General features: G+C 42.1%; 1 long non-coding RNA gene across 1 annotated transcript in view; it reads left to right on the top strand.

The window, feature by feature from the left end:
• The window catches only part of LOC142829075 (uncharacterized), a 118,146-nt gene that overhangs the window by 44,575 nt on the left and 59,068 nt on the right, over nucleotides 1–14,503 (top strand). Inside the window, exon 2 of the long non-coding RNA XR_012903296.2 lies at nucleotides 6,485–6,604. This is a non-coding gene — a long non-coding RNA (uncharacterized LOC142829075). The remainder of the gene's footprint in view (nucleotides 1–6,484; nucleotides 6,605–14,503) is intronic.

Below are 14,503 nucleotides of genomic sequence, written 5' to 3'. Positions count from 1 at the left end.
GATTACTAGGGACAGAGTGGCCACCAGGGCACCTGTGCTTTTTCCTCTTTCCTCTTCTTTCGAAAGAACTCTCTCTTCCCTGTCCACACACATCTTTTTCTGAAAGAGCTCTTTCGGAAAAAGGTTCTTCCTCATAGAAAGAGGATTACCAACGCCGGAAAAACTCTCTGTTCTTTCCATTTACTTTCGGAAGAATGTGATAGCAGTGTGGACGTAACTCAGGTTTTGTCAGGAAAACGACTATTTTTCCGATAAAACTCTGTAGTATAGACATGCCCGCAGTGGCCCCACTGGTTATTTAGAAGGCTTTCTTTCTCTGATGTATTTTAAAAAGTGTTTATGATTATTTTTTGAGTTCTTGGCTAGCTGTTCTTCAAATTCTCTTTTGGCTTTCCTAATTATATTTGTATACTTTAGTTGCCAGAGTTTATTCTCCTTTCTATTTTCCTCAATGGGATTTAGCTTCCACTTTTTAAACTTTGCATTTTTTTCTCTAATTGCTTCTTTTGTGGTGTTGTTAGCCATTGTGGCACTTTTTTGGTTCTCTTTGTATGTTTTCTAATTTGGGGGATACAGTTAGGTTGATCCTCTATTATAGTGTCTTAAAAAGTTTAAAAGCAGCTTGCAGGGATTTTACTTTTGGCACTGTACCATTTAATTTCTGTTTAACTATCTTCCTCTTTTTTTGTATGGCCTTCCTTTCTGAAATTAAATGCTATCTTGTTGGGTTGCTGTGGTGTTTTACACACCACAGGGATGTTACATTTTATTATATTACGGTCACTGTTACCAAGGAGTTCAATTATATTCCCCTCTTGGATGAAATTCTCTGCTCCATTTAGGACTAAATCAAGAATTGCCTCTCCTCTTGTAGGTTCCATAACTAGCTGCTTCAAGAAACAGTGATTTAAAGGTGTCAAGAAACTTTATCTCTGCATCCAGTCCTGAGGTGACACACATCCAATCAATATGGGGACAGTTGAAATCCCCCATTATTATTACTAAGTTTCTTATTTTTCTAATCTCTCTGAGCATTTCACAGTCCCTATCAGCATCCTGGTCAGGTGATTGGTAATATATCCCTACTGCTATATTCTTATTATTCAAGCATGGAATTACTACCATGGTATGACTTTGTTCTTCTTTATATTGAACAAATACAGAAGTCGGAAGAGCAGCAGAAGTTTTTTAAAAAGTGAGCTATCTCTGAGATGCTCCAGGAAAGGACAAAGGAAAGGCAGCTTGCCAGTAAGGGGGGAAGAGAAGGCTTTAATGAACTGGCCTCACTACTTTCTCAAAAAATATGTAGGACTGTCACTGTGGCTTTTGCTAGGTCTTTTAAAACCAAGGATAAAAACCAATGAATATTTCAGGGAGAGCTCCTCTTTCCCCTGTAGTTTGTACTTTAACATTTCTTCCCACTTCTAATCTCTGTTCCCCCATCCTCATCCCACCCCATTTAAGAAAAGTGATTCAGTCAAAGGTTAGTTTCTGCCAATCTCTAGTATATATGTGTTAGGCAATAGGTATGACCCTTACTGAGGTAGGGACTGGGAGGTGGGGAGAGCAGGAAAGATTACTCTGAGTGTGCGTGGCTGGTGGCCACGTCTTCATAGGCCCATGTATTTGTGCAGTTGCTTTTAATGCCATCCAATCTTTTCCTTCTGTCCCTAAATGGCCTGTGTTGAAAATGTCCCTGCTTACAGTTGCTCAACTGGAATGAGGACAAGTTGTTTGCAATGGCCCCCTTCCAAATGCTTGTGCTGTAACTTTTGTCTTGACTAATCTCTGGAGATATCTCTGGAGCGAGTTTCCTGTTCCTCCCATGCATTCCCCCAAAGTGGTGCCTGCTTTTCTTGACCTACCCTCTCAATTTTGTAGCTGGTTCCACCTTTAAATAAACTCTATTACCAAACAGAATTTGTTAACTTCTGCTCACCTAATGCTATCATGTCACACTCTCTTTTGTCAATGCAGATTGAGTTGCAATGGGTCCAGATGTTGCAGGAACAGAAATACCAGGTTGCCTTTGGTACTAGCAGGATAGATGGGCACATGACAGCAAAGAAGCTGTAACAGTCTTCTAAGTATTACAGCCAATTTGCCACTTAAATCATTGTGATTAAGATGCACTAACCTACAAAATGTTTTTCTGGTGTAAATATTTCTTCTTCCTTGGTTTCTCCTGTCTACTTAGTTTCAGAGAGGAGATGTCCTTCCCTTTGGTTTAATTAAGGCAGGGGAGAAGGGGAGGAGAAATAAGTAACATAACAGAGATCAAGTAAGAGTCTATAGCTCTAAGATCACTGGGCGGATTTATGAACATAGACACATTAATATACATTACAAAAGAAAATAATAATTTCCTTTTCTCTATTGAATGTGCATGGCACATAATGTCTATAAGGGTGTATGTGTTATCTGCCTCCTCTTGTTTTGTTCATCAACCAAAATCTTTTTCTAAAAAGATATATTAAAAATTACTCAACAGCCAATCTTCTTTATACTGTGCCATAGCTATACATGTTCCTTTAAGGAAAAAAAGGGGAGAGAGCCCCTGCCACAAGAGGACCACAAAGTGGCTCAGTTGTGTTCAGGTGCAGAATCTTGTTGAGATGGAGTTGTGGTTAGACTGTTGGGGTGCTGGAAGGGAGTTGAGGTGAAGTTTCAGTTGCTAGCTCCATGCAGGGACACTGAGGCCAGGTTGAGTGGGACTTCTCCCATTTCCTCTTTACTAGCTAAGGGAGCTGACCTGGCCAGGAGTTTGAAACATGCTGCACCCTTCCCAAGGGTTATAGAGCTACTGCTGCCATAAGTAGTTTCAGGAACCTCACCTGCACCCCACACATCACAAAAGCTTGCCCCTTGAGACAGAAATTGCCTCTGCAGGATGAGCATGGTGTGTGTTCATTCTCCAACCCTCCTATCTGTGGTCATCTTTTGTTAGGGTCTCAGATTCAGCTTTTGCTCCAGGTCCCCCTAAAACCTTTGTGTGGCCCTCGCTCGTGGGGTACTCCCTGAATGCAGTGTAGCCCTTTCACACATCCCACCAGAGGGTTTCAGAAACAGAATCTTCAGCCCAGTGTATTCATTACAACCACACAGGCTTAGAACTTTGAAAACAGATTAAGTCATGAGTTTTTTAAAAGGAGTTTGCATCACACTATACTAACACCTCCTACTCTATTTTATATTTTTATTGGATTTAGAAGTATTATTGTAGCCAGTAGAGAGAAAGCCGCCCCCATACCACCCCCCTCCCGCCCACAGCATTAATGGGCCACTTCACCGTGAATGGTCCATTGAAATGTGTTAACAACTTGTGCTAAACAATCTGTTCCACTCTGAGCACAGGTCCCAGACCTGAGGAAGAGTGTAAGCTCCAACGTTTGTCACTCTTTCCAGCAGCAGTTAGGTAATACCTTTTACTGGACCAACCCACCTTGTCTCTGTATTGATTTGGCAAACAGTGATAATCTCCATAACAAATATAGCCTTGTTTTGCAGAGATAAATACTCTAGCTTGGTGGTCAACACAACATACTTGGGGAGGGGAGGGGCATGTTCAGCAATTTCAGTCTTGGCAGAAGAAGAGATTTGATTTGACTCTGCTGGTTTTGGTGGCATGTTAAATCCTTGCTAACTTTTCTTTTAACCTTATCAAGTTGTGCCTCTCTCCAAGTTCAAGTTAACGGAGTGGGTGCTTGTTCCATATTCCAACTCTCAGAGCCCTAAAATTGTTTGTTTTTATACCTATAGTGCTACTAAGAAAAAACCAAACACATAGGGCTTGCTGATTTATAATTGTAGATGTAATGCAGTGCTCACATTGTAAATTAGCCACGTGGCTGTCATTTGGTCAAATAGATGGTAATCTTGGATGTGCAAAGAACAGTGCCACCTATCTTCAAAAAAAGTTCTGCTGTGCTTTCAAGCATAGTGGAGATACTTAATGGCTACGTCTAGACTGGCCCCTAATTCCGGAAAAGTCATGCAAAGCAGGTAAGTCAGAATAGGGAAATCCACCGGGGATTTAAATATCCCCCGTGGGATTTAAATAAACATGTCCGCCGCTTTTTTTCCGGCTTGGGGAAAATCCGGAAAAAAGCGTCTAGACTGGTGCGATCCTTTCAAGTAGGAATAAGAGATCCTCCAGAAAAGGGCTTTATTCCGGAGGATCGCGCCAGTCTAGACGCTTTTTTCCGGCTTTTCCCCAAACCGGAAAAAAAGCGGCGGACATGTTTATTTAAATCCCACGGGGGATATTTAAATCCCCCGCGGATTTCCCTATTCTGACTTACCTGCTTTGCATGACTTTTCCGGAATTAGGGGCCAGTCTAGACGTAGCCAATATGTATTGATGTGCACCATATATCTGAGATCAGAATCTGGGCCTACTGAGTCTTTGGGCCAAATTTCATAGGTCTACCTCACAAGTAATTTCACTGAAGTCAATGGGCCTGATTCTATGTCACTATTATACCAGAGTAACTCTACTTGGAGTAACTCATAGCTAGTACAAGTTAAGTGATGGGGACTGATCCTCTAAATAGGACTACTTGCATGAGTAAAGGAAGCAGATTTGGTCTTTATCTGACAGATAATTTGCTTACAGGTAGTAGACATAGAAATAAGGACAGATATATTGTCGATGATTTCCAGGGATTATTTAAGGCTGCAATCCCAAATTGTGCTGCTAAAAAGAGGAGAGAGATGGCCAGAGAATAAACTCTACTTTACTAAGTGCTCTCTCCCCTTCTGTCCTATTCCCCACATTTTCAGAGGGACAAAATGGAGATTGCACAATAGCAAGGAGTAGAAATCTGAGAGATCCAGAGTCTTAAAAGAAAACACATCAAAACAATTGATATTTTATGTTTTTCAAAGTTTTCTGGACAGCCAAAATAGCATATTTTTCTCTCCTCCAACCCCCATTGATTTTAATAAAGGCTGAAAAGGACTCCAGGGTTTAGGGAAAAATGAAAAAAAAAAAAACAACTTAGAGAAATTGGATACAAAACTAAATTGTAGACTCAATGGGGCTCTAAGGGACCCCTCCACCACCCTTCTGCACTGTGGCAGGATTGATTTAATTATTCTATAACTGTTCCTGTAGATGGGTATTTAGCCTCGAATAACTCCAACAACAGTGATTGCACAACACCCTTTGGCAGCTTATCCCGTCGTCTAACAGTTCTTCTACAGTTTTGCCTAATATTTAACCTAAAAACTTCCCTCCTGCTTCAGCCAATTATTATTTGTCCTATCCTCAGTGACTAATGAGAATAATTGATCCTTGTCCTCTTTAAAACATTCCTTTATGTTTCCTGTTATGTCCTCCACGCACACTTGTCTTTTCTTTAGGTGAAAGATGCCAAGTTATCTTAACCTTTCCACTTAGATCCTATTTGCCAAGCTTCTTACCATCTTTGTTGCGCTCCTCTAAACTCTTCAATTGGTCCATGTGTCTTTTTTTTTCATGCAGAACTGAATACAGTTACTCCAGTTAAGCTTTAACCAGTGCCAAGCAGAGCGCAATAATTACTTCAGTAACCTGACTGACCCCATCTAATAACAACGGCAAAATGCAGCTTGTAATTAAAAAAAAATTAATAATAATAAAAGCTAATTTCCTTAATGACCAGAACATCCTACTGCTTGACAGACATAAGTTAAGAAACATAAAGGTTATTGTTAATTCTAGGCATCTTTTTCAGTTATATGTATATTGTAATTTGGATTATGTACAGTTTTATGCAGATTAGGAACAGGCTGTACTTCATCTCTTGCACTCTCTCCCACTCTTTTTGTTTCACCCAGACTTCACTTCTGTCTGCTTCTTGTCACCCTGTCTACATTTGTTCAGCTCCACTGCCAGTATTCCATTTGGGAGCCTTTGTAGACAGCTGCCTTGGGTGTTTTTAACACCTTAGTCTATATTAGGTCTTCCAACTTTACTAACTTCAGTGGAGTTGAATCAACAGTGGGAGATATTTGGAAATTTCCCTCATGTAGACAGAATTTGTATCCCTTTTCACCATGCCCGTGCTGGCTGGAATGGCTTCCCAGTTAGTATCCAGCCAGCACTCTCCTTCAAAAAAACTCCTGAAAATATATCTGTTCTGCAAAACATTCCAGCTGTATAGTATGTTCTATATTCATTAACGTGGTACCTGCCTATTGTTTTTGCACTGTATTGTATACCCAGTGAGTTATAATCTTGTTAAGAGAGGAAGTCTATTCTTTGGCACACCCTACCTATTATAAAATGTCATGCACAGTAATATATAAATAACTGCCTGAAAAAAAGCAATGCCCAGGAAATGGACACATGAATTCATTATGATAAAATAAATGTTGATCAAGTTGCAAGGCTAGCAGTCTCTCTGACTGCAAACCTAATCTTTGATTGTGGCAGCATTTTTGTTGCTTTTGTACTTTACCATTAGGTAGTATAAAACAATAAGTATCATTATTCTTACAGGTTGAACCTCTCTAGTCCGGTACCCTTGGGATCTGACTTGTGCCGAACCAGAGAATTTGCTGAACCACAAGAGGTCAATAATGTCTAGCAGCATTACCAACACCTTCACTTCTTATTGAGGTAAATCAGAGCTAAATAATAGCACAGAGCACTGAGCCAGGACTGGTGGCTGTAAACAGACTTTATGGGACCATGGGAAATTTGGCTTCACCTATGATAAGTGGACATCCAGCTAACTAAAATCATGTTGGACCATGTATGTTGCCAGACTAGAGAGTGCCATACTAGAGAGGTTCAACCTGTTCTTATTTTTCCATAGGGTCTTGATTAAACTACAGTAGTTCTGCTGGAAACCATGTCAGTGAATGCCTTGCAAGTAAAATAGGTGCAATGATTATGTAGAAAAATAAAAACCTGGCTAAGAGTGTAATATTCTGCTATAAATCTGTAAAATATTAAGTGAAATTCTGCAGTCAGTTATACACATACAAATTCATTGTAGTCCATATGGTTGTGTGTGTAAATGAGGTCAGAATTTGGTTTCAGATTACAACACATCATAACATACCAGAAGCCACTCTATTAAAAAAGTGTAAGTACTTCAAGATTTGGATCCATTAGCCAATATTTCACAAGGCAAAATCATTTATTTTTTGTACATCTTGTACACAGGGCTGTATCAAGGCTTTGTGATACAGACTGGATGAGGTGAAACCTCAATGGAGTCTAAACAGTAAAGGCAACTCAGAGGGAATGAACAAAATCAAGCAGAAATAGTGACTGCAAGTTATTGGCAGGCAACCAAGAGTCAGCTGGTGGCCAGGAGAACAAGAATTTACAAGACCCAGTATATTTGCTTGTTGGGCATTTTCTCCCCCTGCTCCTATTTATTTGTTACAGTATCCTTGATAAAAATATTGAGCTAAGAAAGATAATCTTTAACCTACCTTACAATGAGACTTGCAAGCATTTTTATAAATAGATTGAAAAGTTATTTTGTGAATTTTGTAAGTACTGCTCTATGCTCTACACAAAGGCTGTTTTGTAACTTCTTATACAACAGTACTCCTCTATGTGCCACAACAGAGATCACTGGACTGTCCCACACAAGTCCTGCTGTACCTTTGGGGGACTCTTTTATTGTATGTCCTGAACTGGAAGAACACCTCTCAATAGGATGTGCAAACACACTGTTCATGTCCTTTCTGCACTGATAACAGGTGCTGAAGTTACTGTCCAATCTAAAGCCTATGGAAGTCAATGGAAACTGTGTCATGCATTTCAGTGGGATTAGGATCAAGCCCTTAAAATACAGATCTAAAGATGTTTAGGGAGGGGATCCTGACCCCATTAAAATAAAGAGAGACAGAGTTTCACCCTATGCACTTCTGAAATTATAACTAAAATAATTAAATTAAATGAATGAATGAAGGTTGTGGGCTGTGCAGGATTGATTCAGCCCTCCCAGAGTGTTCTGTCCTCAGGTTTGTGGGGTTTGTAGGAGTAGAGTAGGAGTGGAGAGAAATCAGACAGATGTCCCTCTCAATCCTGTCTTCTGCTATAAGGAATTAAAGGGGTCAGCCATCTTTGGATCAGAAATTGTGGCTTAACTTAGTTCTTATTTTTAAAATACATATTGATTATAATTCACCCAAAGGCTAACAAAATACAGTGGGTTTCTACAGCATAGATACTTTTTTAGGTACATATTTTTATTATGTAGAAAATATAAATCATCTCACTCCCCAAGATGCAAGTTTTATCTTTTATGAATGTAAAGTGTTCATATTCCCCTAGGAGTAGCACAAGATATATCTGTAGCTGCAATTCCTTAAAACAAGCTTGGATCATTCTGTCCAGGTCATGCCCTCATGCTACAGGTCATTGGATCCAAGAGTGAAACAATACATATGCAGTCAGAAGCTTTTTCACATGGCAAACCTAAAGAGATGCAGACCATGATCTGAGCATTATGAACTGAGTTAAGCAGGCAAGCTGCCTCCCTAAAGAAGAGACAAAAATAGCAAAAGATTTTGCTGAGCCAGTGACTTGGCATATGGCAAGTGAATCTTAACTTGGGGGAAGGGTATTTGGGAATCAGCAGAAAAGGCAAGTCTTTGATTCTCATTTAGAGCTTGACTTACAGCTCTTTGGTGTGGAGTCTGCACCTTCTCAGACTTGGTTGTCTAAATAAGCAATGTGGTTTTCAGAGGCACTGAATGCCCAGAATGCACTGGACTCCCAGCCCTGGTCTACACTATGGAGTTATTTCAAAATAACACCCCTTATTTCAAAATAATAAGCTGAGTGTCCACACTACAAAGTCTATTATTTCAAAATAATGGGCTGGTTATTTCAAAATCTGTACTCCTGCTTTCCACGGGGAATAACGCTTATTTTGAAATAGTTATTTTGAGAGTTATTATTTCAAATTTAGTTATTTTGAAATAATTTCCTTGTGTAAACATGCCCCAAGAGAACAAGTGGCAGCCTTTCTACATTAGGTACAGATATTTCCTAACATATACACACAAAATAAGATATTTCATTTTGTCTGTCTTGAAACAGGAGGCTGGTGAAGGACGGGAGGGGGGAAAATAAAGGTTTTTCTATGTTAAAATGCTTTAATGTTCCTTAATATTAATCCTTCAGGCAGAGCTTAGTTGATCTATGCAGAAGGGCTTTCTCCCAAGAGTTCCAGCCAAACGAGCTTTTGCAAAATTCTCTGTTACTGTTCTTTATGAGGGCTTTTCCCAGCCACACTTCCTGCAGCATGTAAAAAGATAACTGACAGAGGGGAAAGCTGATAAGCACAGTACAGATTATTTTAAATGTGTTCTGAGACAGAAAGGTCCTCAGAGCATTTTACAAACATTAAAAAATTAATCCTTCCAAACATCCTTCCAAACATCAATTAATCCTTTGCTTTATGGCAGGGGAAACTGAGGCAGATTTACCCAAGTTGTACTGGAAGTCTAGAACAAGAATGTATATATGTGTAAGGGGCTTCATTGGCATCAAACTTACTGAGCATTCTTCTCAAGCCTACTAGGATGCTCTCAGAAGGACTGCAGATGCATAGAGGCTAATTGTGGCAATGAATGTATCACCTGGAAATTATCAACTTTCAAAGATAATTTGTTTTAGAGATGAGAACTAGCTGCAAAGTCCAGGAGCCTGATTAGCTTCTCATTTACAATGGTACAAATCAAAAAGAACTCAATTGAGTTACATTTGTGTAACTTGTATATGGATAAGAATATACAGAGTTTTTTAATATTAAAAGAAACAAGTGATTTGAAAAGAAAATGAAGCTTCAAGGCATAAGCTTCTAACTACTGGGAATTAGGCGGGAACTTTCTTGGCTAACCACCAACTAACTAATGAAGATTTCTTCTGAAGCAGCAGGCACTGACCAATGTCAGAGAGAGGAACCTGAACTAGATGGACCACTAGTCTGATTCAGCATGGCAGATCCTGTTTAAAACTGGCATCAAAAGAGAATAAGGCTCCAAATCTGGACTTGGATACAGATTTTGAATACTTGAAAATATAAATTAGTTTGGATCTGGGTATTTTGATTCAGCTCATTATTATAAAAAGGAAAAAATATTTGCAAAATCCATATCCAGGTTCCTATTTCTGAACATCCCCAAATCCAGGGCCAGTTTCTATGTGGACCTAATTGTATTTTGCTCTGTTCTTGACACATCATCATTGTTCATGGGAAGTACATGGTGGAAGATACAGTTGATCCAAAAAGTATCTGACTGGGCAGGAGCTTATTAAGGTTCCAGCTCTTAGAAAGGGAGAAGGATATTAATTACTGGATCACATTCAATGGAAGCACAGATAAGATCTGCTCCCCTTGAAATATACCATTGCTCTTGTGCTGTCTGAAAGGACAATGTAGAAGCAAAAAACAAAGCGTTTGAGAAGTTGATGCCCCAAGTTTTTAAAAAAAGTCAAGATTTCCTCCTCTTTCACAAGGGATTTTTTTTAAGAAAGTGTCCAAACACCAAAAAGCCAAAATTGTAATTTCCAGAGAAACTGGGACTGTAGTCCAACAAAGATTGCAAAATAAAAAGGATTTTAAAAATCTTGATTGTAATAAACTTCAAAAAAGCAGTAAGATAGAGATAAAAATGTAAGAAAAGAACCCTGTTTACAGTCACCTTTAATAAACAATATTGAAGTTTGATGGTGCTGTAAAATGGTTTTAAACTTTAGTTACTCGTGGAGACATTAAACAGAGTAAGATTGACTCAAGTTTTAGATTTCTAAAAGCAAACATCTTTAGATGAGTTTCAGGAAAAAGCTTTTGGCCAGCTATAAACTGCTGTCATTTAATAGGGGGAAAAAAGAATAGCAGAGCCATTACAGTAAAAATATGTTCTTGTTTGCCATGTTTTGTGTGTGCACATTATTGTTAAACTAGCCAATTAGCCCGTCAAAAGACGGGATTTTCAGGTCTCTCCTTCACATTGGTGTTCATTCCTGAGCCTCCGGTCTCTCGCTCCAACTCTCTCTCTCCTCCTCCTACTGCCTCCCCTGCCTCTCTCTTTCTCTTCTCCTCCCCCTCCTGCCTCTCACTCGGGGGACTCCCCGTGCTGCATGGGGAGCATGGAGCCCAAACAGTCGCTTGCGCCACTTGTTGCCACACAGCGGCCTGGCTGAGCGGCACAGAAGTCAGCCGAGAGCCACGGCGGGAGGTGAAGGGGGATGGGGCGGTGATGTTCACAGCCAGGGGGCGGGGCCTGGAGCCACTGTCACACTGCACGTAACCGCCCCGCCCCCCTTCCCCTTCTGCCATGGCACTCAGCTGATTTCTGCACCACTCAGCCAGGCCGCTGCAGCGGAGCAAGCGGCTCTTTGGGCCCCGCACTCCCCATGCAGCACGGGCCGCCCAGAGGGACCAGCCAGCATTTCAGGCAACAGCGCCGCCCAGAGGGAACAGCCAGCATTTCAGCATTACAGACACTCAGACATTGGGCTACTATATATATGACTAGCCAATAAGCCTGTCATAAGACGGGATTTTCAGGTCTCTCCTCCACCTTGGTCTTCTCTCCTGAGCCTCCAGTCTCTCGCTCTGTCTCTCGCTCTCTCTCTCTCTCTTTCCTCGTATGCCTCCTCCTCTCTCAGCTCTCCTCCGCCTTCTGCCTCTCTCTCTGTCTCTCTCTTTCTCTTCTCCCCCTCCTGCCTCTTACTCTCTCTCCGCTCTCCTCTGTCTCCGTCAGGGGATGCATGCTTGTCCAGACCCTGCCCCCGGCTGTGTACATCACCGCCCCGCCCCCCTTCGACTCCTGCCATGGCGCTTGATTGACTTCTGCGCCGCTCAGACGGGCTGCCACGGGGGAGCAAGTGGCGCAAGTGGCCGTTTGGGCCCTGCGCTCCCCAGCACGGGAGTGCTGCATGGGAACTATGGGGCCCAAATGGCCACTTGCTCCCCTGCGGTGGCCCGGCTGAGCTGCGCACAAATCAGCCGAATGCCACAGTGGGAGGCGAAGGATGTGACTCAGGCAACAGCGCCACCTGGAGGGAACAGCCAGCATTTCAGCAACAGCGCTGACCAGAGGGAACAGCCAGCATTCCAGGCAACAGCGCCCCCCAGAGGGAACAGCCAGCATTTCGGCGTTACAGACTCACAGACACTGGGCTACTATATATATGATGATGCTCGGGGACTAACGATGACATAGCAGAGTAGCTCTATCTGCCTTAGTACTGCTGAGATATATTCAGCACCCCCACCACCACACAACCTGAACAACTCACAAATATCAGTACATTTAGATTTACAAACACTTCTGTGAGATAGCAGCATGATTCCCATTTTAGAGCTAGGGAGATTGGAAATCCCAATTCTGAAAAACACTTAAATATATGTTTAACTTTAAATCTCTAAGTAGTTCTACTGAAATCAAGTTAGTGGAGCGTGTGTTAAGTGCTTTGCTGGACTGAGGACAAAGTGACTTACCCAAGTCATTGTGAAAGTCTGTGGCAGAGCTGGACAGAAGCGTTCTGAAACAACCTGCCTGCTTTCCTGCCATTGCAGCCAGTCTGTGTTGCAGTCAGGGACTCAAGAGCTTCCAACATTGATGGCAGCACTCTAGGTGGACTGCCACAGAGGCAGGGACCACGCTATCTGTGATAGAAATCCTCTTTGAAACGGAATGGTGTTACTCAACAGAGCTCTACACACAACTTCTGAGTCCCAGGCAAGTGTCTTAGCCACATGACTATTCTTTAGGTTTAGAATGGAATTCAAGGATAACAGCAATATAGGATTTATTAAATAATCTGAAGAAGACATAAAGAATTAAAGAACCTTCAGTCAGAATATTAAGGGGACATCAACACAGCAGGGCTAAAGCCGAAATAAGCTACGCAACTTGAGCTATGTCAATTGTGTACCTTAAGTCAAAATAGCTTATTTAGGCTTTTGGCACTGTCTACATAGCCGGAAGTCCGAGGCAGAGCACTCTTCCTTTGACTTCCCTTACTCCTCATAAAATTATGGTTACAGGAGTCAGAGTAAGAAGTCCTCCAGCTCAACATTATTTTGACATTATGTCAAAATAACGGTTTGCTGTGTAGACACTGACTAAGTTATTTCAGAATAACGTGAGTTATTCTGCTGCGTAGACATACCCAAAGTGTCCTGTCCCATTGATTTCACAACTCTGCTGGAATGAGCCCAAATTCATGAGGGCAAACTGGCTCAAATAAAGTAAAACCTAATCCAGTCTTTCACCGACTACTAGCACCAAAATGTTTAGGTTTGCTAGCATTCAATTACTTCTTACTTGTATTTATGTACACAATGTCTGCTTTGAGCAGAGACACACCACAATGTTGTAACAAAGGCTATTTATGGGAAATCTCCAACCTGGCTGGAACAAGAAATTATCAGAAATTGCATCTAAGGACATTTTTTCCCATGCAGTGTTAACACCAGTTACTTGAATCATCAGAAACTTTAGAGGCTCAGCTGAATGGACTCTTCAAATCTTTTTCTGATGCTAATGTAAATTCTTACTTTTTATTACTGGAGAGTTAAATTAGTATTTCTGAGCTGGTTATTTTCTGCTTTGAGAAGGCAGCTGGAACTGGTAGACAGTGGTTCTCAAAGTGCAGTCCACAAACCACTAATGGTCTGCAACCATCTTGCAGGTGGACCTCCCCCCCCTCCCCGATGTGGTTGAAACACATGTGCCTGTCTCCTGCTGAGGAGGAACCGTGAGCCTTACAGACCAGATACGGTTCACAGAGAGAGGAAGCAGTTCTGCGCAATGCTGCTCTCCCTCTCCGTGGCTGATGGGATGGCAGCACAGGAAACTGCTCACCTGGAAGCTTTCCCCACTGCTTCTGTTGGCCAGAATCACAGCCAATGCATGCAACAGGTGCTGCCTGAGAGCAGCGGGATGTGCAGAGCTAGGTAAGCACCTCTAATTCCTCTCCAGACCAGACTCCGCACCCCCCCACACTTGCCTTCACACACACATACCCTCCCACAAAGATCCCATACACTCACCCCATTCCTGCTGTCTTCCTCCCTCCCAGACCTGCACTCCCCACCTCTCTTTTGCACCCTCCCTCTTACTTAGACCTCTCATTCCCACCTGCACCCTTCCTGCTGTCTAGATCCCCCACCCTCAGCCTGCTCTGTACCCAACCTCCCAGCCAGATCCCTCCGCACAGCTTGCTTTTGCACCCAACCTCCCAGCCAGATCACACCCCCTCACCCTCAGCCCACTTCTGTACTATATCTCCTACCTAGATCCACACCCTCAACCTGCTCCTGCACCCAACCTCTTGGCCAGACCCCACTCTGCTCTTACACCCTAACTCCTACCCAGACCTCTGACATTTACCCCCTTCTGCACCCCACTTCTCACTCAGATCCAGTACCCGTGTCCCTATCCCACTCCTTGGCAGCCTCCTCCCACACACTGAACCCAACATTTTTGGCCCCACTCTAGGCTCTACAGAAGCCACAAAATCTACTAGCTCTGG

The sequence above is a fragment of the Pelodiscus sinensis genome, chromosome 5, assembly GCF_052426305.1.
Source record: "Pelodiscus sinensis isolate ZL-2025 chromosome 5, ASM5242630v1, whole genome shotgun sequence".
NCBI classification, from domain to species: domain Eukaryota; kingdom Metazoa; phylum Chordata; order Testudines; family Trionychidae; genus Pelodiscus; species Pelodiscus sinensis.
The sequence above is the reverse complement of the archived record's forward strand: the minus strand, read 5'-3'. Positions and strand labels throughout refer to the sequence as shown.